Source organism: Eleutherodactylus coqui, chromosome 4, assembly GCF_035609145.1.
Source record: "Eleutherodactylus coqui strain aEleCoq1 chromosome 4, aEleCoq1.hap1, whole genome shotgun sequence".
NCBI lineage: Eukaryota > Metazoa > Chordata > Amphibia > Anura > Eleutherodactylidae > Eleutherodactylus > Eleutherodactylus coqui.
The window spans coordinates 212,566,562-212,573,847 of record NC_089840.1 but is presented as its reverse complement, the minus strand read 5'-3'; the positions used below and the strand labels follow the sequence as shown (position 1 = coordinate 212,573,847).

General features: G+C 38.0%; 1 pseudogene; it reads right to left on the bottom strand.

Moving 5' to 3' along the window:
- Nucleotides 1–336: 336 nt before the first annotated feature.
- Nucleotides 337–6,713, bottom strand: LOC136626014 (toll-like receptor 13; annotated as a pseudogene).
- Nucleotides 6,714–7,286: the final 573 nt, after the last annotated feature.

Here is a 7,286-nt window from a genome sequence, read left to right as displayed (position 1 = left end):
GCATTGCAGGGAAGGGGTTATATATTTAACCCCTTCCCGACAATTCATCCCACACTCGCCCGCAGCGCTTGCATTCAATGGAGCCGGCTGTATTGCCGGCTCCATTGAATGCAATGCGCTGGACAGCTCCGGCCCGTTTCTAATGAAACGTGGCTAGGAGCAGATTTTCGGGCGATTTTTGGGCCGATTTTTCGGCGCCGGTCACGCGATTTGCGCATGCGCATCCGTCATGCGATGCGCAAATCGCGTGAAAAAACGCCCGTGTGACTAAGGCCTAAGGGAATTATTCTTTTTTTTTTTTACATTGAGTGTAGCTTTCTGCATTGCTCATGGATTCGCAGACTGATAAGTAGAACTGTATGATGAACAGCAAAGAGTTCAGGTACATTCACGTATGTGCTTCCCTGTGCGTTCCCCTAAAATTGAAAATAAACAAAATTGAATAAATGACAATTGTGTACAGTATTGTAGACTTTACCTTACAGTGATATACATGGAGGGCTATTTATATCAGTTAAAGAGAAAACAATAGATTGATTAAAGGGGATTATCGATGTCACTGTGCCTGTGGAACTTTCTGCTTCAGGGGACTGATCACACAGTATTTGTTATCAAACTCCTGGAAAACTACTTAAACTAAAGGTGCTTTTATCATTCAAACAATTGTTCAAATGAGTGAAAGTGAATGATAGTCATTTGGTTTAACCCCTTGAGTGGCAGGTTTCTTACCACCCTGTCGTGCCCACCAGGGCAGATGTTTTAAATGGTCTAATCATTTAATTTCAACTAATTTTGCAGTCGCATTCCAAGAGCCATAACTTTTTCATTTTTCCATTGACACGGCCATATGAGGGCTTGTTTTTTGTGGGACAAGCTTTTTGATGGCATCATTTTTGGGTATATATAATGTATTGCATAACTTTTGTAAAAAAATTTGTAGGGAGATTGGGGGGAAAAAAAAGAAATTCTGCCATTTGTTTTTTGGATTTCATTTTTACGGCGTTCAGTGTGCAGAATAAATAATGTGATAATGATGTGAGTCACACGATTCCGGCGATACCAAGTTTATACAGTTTTTTTATGTTTTGCTATTTTTGTACATTTAAAACATTTTTTTTTCTTTAAGGTTTGCTTTTGTGTCGCCTCATTCCAAGAGCCGTATTAATGTTATCTTTCCATTGCCAGAGCTCTAGAAGGCCTTGGTTTTTGCGGGAAGAACTCCAGTCTTCATTTATCTAATTTTTGGGAACATGTAAAATTTTGATCGCTTTTTATCCCATTTTTTCTAGTGGCAAGATTAACAAAATCTGTAATTCTGGCATGTTTTTTATTTTTATTTTTCACTGCATTCTCTGAGCAGTATAAATGATATATTAAAGTAATTCTACAGGCCGGTACAATTATGCCAATACCACATTGTAATAGTTTTTTTTTTTTCTTTTTCACGACTTTTTTACACTTAAAAAAAAAAGTTATAAAAGTTTAAATCACCCTCTTTTTGCCATATCTATATTAAAAAAATCTAAAATCCTAAAAGAAAAATACATATTTGGTATTGCCGCGTCCGTAAAAGTCCGATCTATGAAAGTAGTGCATTATTTAGCCCGCATAGTGACCGCAGTCCGAAAAAAAAAATAAAGAACGCCACAAATGCACTTTTTCAGTCACCCTGTCTCCCAGAAAAAATGAAATAAAAAGTGATCCAAAAGTCATATGTATTCTAAATTAGTACTAACGTAAACTACAGGACATGCAGCAAAAAATGAGCCCTTGATCAAGTACGTCGACGCAAAAATAAAAAAGTTATTGTGCGCAGAAGATGCAGCAGAAAATAATTTTTTAAAAATTAAATGTCTTTGAAAAAAAATACAAGTACTACAGCAAAAAAAAAACTATACAAGTTTGGTATCGTAGTAATCGCACTGACCCGTAGAATAAAGTTATCATGTTATTTGTGTTGCAGTTTGTGCGCCGTAGAAACAAAACGCAGTGAAAAATGGTGGAATGTCAGGTTTTTTTTTTAAACTTTTTTTTTCTCCCTTTCGAGGACTTCCACAGAGACCCATCAGGACCCCCTGATCCCATTCTGGGGGTCAGATGGTGACAGACCTTTACATGCTGCAGTCACATAGACTGCAGCATGTAAAGGGTTAACACAGCAGAGATCGAAGGTTTCCTCTGATCTCTGCTGTAAGAGCTGGTGCCTGGCTGTCCCCTGACAGCCAAGCACCAGCTCTCCCTGCCACAGAAACCATCGGCTTGCTTCTGACAAGCCGATGGTCTCTATGGCAACCTGTAAACAAACTAGTGCAGGAGTTTGAAATTTAAAGCGGGAGATTGCCGGCAGATCGGCAGTATCTCCCGGCTTCTTATTTTAAAATCCTGAACTGCTCTTTGTGGGTCTGTGCAGGCAGAGCACAATGCCACAGCTTGTGGCATTGCGCTCTGCAGCTCCCATAGCGATACATAGCTCGGAAATCTTCCGGGCTATTTTGCTATGGGCAGTGGAGCTCGTCCCGGAAAATTTCCGGGCGTGCCACTCAAGGGGTTAAACTCAAGCTAATGACTGAATGACGAACGAGAATCATTAGCTTTTTGCTCATCGTTTATCTTATGAAGGCATAAAAATCATAGTTGGCTCGCTCCCTTCTTGTTCAGTTTAAACACTGATCGTTCACTGTTTCACATTACAAATACAGAACACTGATCGATTCTCGATAAAGAGTCAACAATGAATCTGGTTGTCTAAAAAGACTGCATGAGAGCGAACGAGCTAGCGTTGACGTCACTGGCTCATTCGCTCTTGCAAACTTGAATCATCCAGTCTAAATGCACCCTAACTGAAGCTTTGGCATTTTGTGAGGAACCAATGTATTTTATATTTTTGGATAAGGAGGCTAGACAAGGAAAATTATGAATTTACATTTCAAATTATGTGTTTTCTTTCTTAAACACCACAACACTTCAGAATAAAACATACAGAGGGACAATAGGCATACCTGTCCTAGGTCACAGATATCTTTTAATGTTCAATTTTATATGTACTGTATACACTGTACTACCTATGACCCCCCATCAAACTGAACACACACAATATTAAAAATACACATGTAACGCCTATTTGTATCATGCTTCATTGTAAGCATTTTTCACTGGCTATAATACACGTCCACCAACTTGGCAGCTTTCAAGATGGAGATTGTATATCATAGATGCACAGTTTGGGTAAAATACATGGTTATTAGGAGATTGATCTAATATTAAATATTCTAAAGGTATTTGGGTGGTTAATGCTCTATACTAGGACGACTATTAAATCTGCTCATCAAAAGAATATAATGATTAGCGTTGAGCGAGCGTACTCTTCCGAGCTTGATGCTTGTTCAAGTATTAGCATACTCAATGGTGCTCGTTACTCGAGCGAGCATCACTCTGTGTTCGACCCCGCCCCAGTTTTTGCCCCTCTCCACTGTGACGTGTCAGTTTTGGCCCCTCCCCGCTGCGTCGCTGCGCACGTCAACGGCAATTTTTTTGTCTGCCTGGGAAGAGAGAGAGACACGCACGAAAAAAAAAAAACTAAAAAAGTTCGGCACCCAGCGGGTCCCATACAAAAAGTTTTTGCCCCTCCCTGCTGTGACGTGTCAGTTTTGGCCCCTCTCCGCTGCAACACTGTGCACGTCAACGGCAATTTTTTTGCCTGACTGGCTGGGAAGAGAGAGAGAGAGAGAGAGTCTCCCATTAAAGTCAATGGGGTTTGTTACTCGAATAGAGCTCTCGAATTTTACGATTTGCTCGACTCGAATGACGAGGACCTGAGCATTTGGGTAATCACTCATCTCTAATAATGATATAATACATAGTAATTAGCTAATACATTTGAAAATCAATTTTAATGTAAACATACATTTTATGGCTTCTGGTTATCCTGGTATGCGAGAACTTTCCGTAGTCTGGCCCAGAACAGCTGCTGCCCATCTCTATCTTCTGGCCACTTCAGGTAGGTTTTCTTGTCTATAATCCTAGTGAGCTTGTGGTAATGTTGAAGTTCTTCTCTAGGGATGTCATCCAGGAATATTAGGATAAGAGAATCTTTACTCTCTGCTACAAGCCTGTATGTAGCCATTCTTATCTCCAGGGAGCACCAGTTACTCTGGAGGTAACTGCGAGTGATAACACAAATTGTCCATCTACTGCTATATATACTATCCACAATGTTCTCTACTATGTCTCTACCAATCTCAAAGTCTCGATTATGAATGCACACTTTAAAGAAAGGAGGACCGTTTTGCTCCAGTTTAGGAAGAAGCCGCTCTGTTACCCACTGTTCATTGTGAGTATTGTAGGAAACAAATACATCATACTCGTAGCGATCTCTTTTTCGTTGTCTATTATACAGCCAACATTGGATTGTGTACAATAGATATAAACTATACCACCAGATACTTTCATAGAAAAGGGAGATGCACATAAAAATCAAAGTACAGAAAAATGTAATAATGAATGTAATGAAACCATGCTCGGTATTACAGTTCTCTTCCAAGAAAGAGACTAAGTAAGAATTTTGAGTTTCGGCATTAACAAAACAAAGCTGATGATAAAAGCCAGGAAAATAAATTTGTTTTTCATAGGTCACCCACTGACTTAGCCATGAAAGATTACATTGACAAGAAAATTGTGTATTTGGCAAAAAAAAATATTTTAGGCTAACTGTATCAGAAAGCACATTGTCCGGAAATCTGTAAATATTTTCATTTTCTATCATCAAAAAACGAACTGATTTTAAATCTCGAAACAAAACATTGGAGCCGTAGTCCTCTACTCTCAAATTTACTAAATGCAGAACTTGAAGGTTTTCCAAGCCAAGAAATAATTTGTGCACATCTAATGCTGAGCCACCACCCGGTTCATTTACACTTTCAAGGTGAAATAAGGAAAGTTTTCTTAAATTTTCTAGAGAAGAATTAAAAATGTTTACTTTAGATTGTACAAATACTTCTACTTTTCCACATTTATAAATTTTCCCAGTGGCGCCTGAAATCCTCCTTTACTACAAGCAAAATCATGGATATTTATTAAACTGAGTTCTTTAACTTTGTGAAATGGAAATTCATCACACATATCAATAAATACAGCCTGTGATTCAATGCTCAAACTTTCAAAGTCATCGAAAAGGTTGAAAAATCGAGGTTCAATTGAAAGTACATCATCAAGTGCTTTCAGGGACATTCTTTTTAGCATCATCATTTTCTTTGACCACCACATGGGCATCAAATATTTAACATCAATTGCAATCTCCTCAAGCTTTCGTAGATCCTCAAAGGCCCAGTCATTAATTTCTTCTAAGACATTTTCATTTAAGGTCAGTTGTTTTAGTGAAAACAGACCTGCGAATGCAAATTCATCTAAACTGTAGAGATGATTACTTTCTAGATGCAGAACTTCCAGATTCTTCATGCCACGAAACGAATACTTACTAATTTTCTGAATTTTATTGTTACTCAGTGAAAGTGTTTTCAGTTGTTTGAGGCATAGAAATTGATCTTGTATTACAGAAGTTAAATAGTTGAAGGTCAAGTTAAGATTAACAAGCTCCATGGAGATGTTCTCAGAACATATGTTAATTGTGGTAATTTTATTGTTTGACAAGTTGAGTTCCTGCAAGTTTTTCAATTTCTTCATTTGAGAAGCAGACACATTTTTTATAGAATTATATGATAAATCTAGAATTTTCAGTATGCTGCAAGATCCATTGGAAGTATGGATAAACTTTATGTAATTGTGTGTCAGCTGGAGTTCTTTTACCTGGAAGAGTGATACATAAATACAGATGTGGAAAGCAGAAAAATGATAATCTGAAAATGAAAACGAGTCAACTTCTTGGATCCCAGATTTTTTCAAAGCTTTTAAAGCTGAATAACATATATTAGGTTTAAAAAAGGATAATTTTGGAAAGTTACATAATGAGTTGTTTTCCAGAATATAAATTTGTTGTCCATCAAAGTTCAAATAGGTTATATTAAAATGTATGGGACTCATATTACCTGAAGGGTTTTCATTCAAAAGGCAGTCTGCTTCTCTGAATGCAATTTGATTGCTGCTGTAGAGAGATAATCCTTGCAGATTTTGGAGTTTAGGAAGATATTGAGTTACTGATGGTAAAGTTTTAATGAAATTATCTTCCAGAATAAGATGTTTCAGCAGATGAAGGTCATCAAATATCGATTTCTTTAAAGATGAAAAAGGAAAACCTTTTAATTTGAGCTCTTGCAGCATGTTGAGTCCTGCTAAATCAAGTTCATCAATGATTTGGTTGTCTGTCTGTTGCAGCCACAAAACAGAGAGTTTCTCAAGGCCATGAAAGGCCACTGGTGAAATCACAAAATTCCCCCTTATATAGATGTAACTTAGGTTTGGAAGATGTGATAAAGCTTGTGGTGTAATGGTAACATTGACTATTGCAAGGAAAAGCCAGTCTGAAGCTACAGGAACTTCTTTCAAGTCTTCTGTTATAGAAGTGTTATAGAGCTTACAGACGGCTGCAAGGCTGAAGTTCAGATCGTCAAATCCGCCGAAATTCCAGAGCATTTTAGTACTATAAGTCTGAAAATATTCATGCTCCATGATGTCACAGTGTTTTCTCAGTACGCCAAGACAGGGAGAATAACTGGAGACAAAAAAAGCTAGAAACAGCAGACAGAAAGTAGAATCCATGTCCTCAGATCTCTTCTTGCAGCAAAATGAGTTAAACATATATCTTTTTGCTTCTATAACTAGAATTGTTTGCCAAGCAGATTTTGTAACAGACATTCCAGTTCCTTTTTTTAACATTGATATAGAAAAGAAAATGGGAAATGAAAATGTTAATTCAGCATTGAGAAACTTTTATATCACATAGATAGGAATTCCTTGTGAACTTTGCATTACTTTGCAAATGTGCCTTAGATGTTACATTCAATGCTTAAGGCCTCGTTCAGATGAGTGTGTATTTGTGCGCACATATGCACGCACAAAACCGCGCTTCTATTAGAGCCATTGGTTTCCTATGAAGTGTTCACATGTCCATGTTTTTGAGGCGTGCAAACGCGCGCACCTGCAAAAGGGAGGACATGTGGGCACTGCATAGATTTGTGTTGCATGTAAATATTCCTTGCGGGGAGTCCCCTTATCAGTGAACACTTTGAGAGCTCTGTCACAGTGTTCAGTAATGATGGCACTCCCCGCAGGGAGTAAAGAATCCCCTGCCATAGTTGTCACAGCTGTGGCAGAGGATCGCAAAGTTCTCCCAT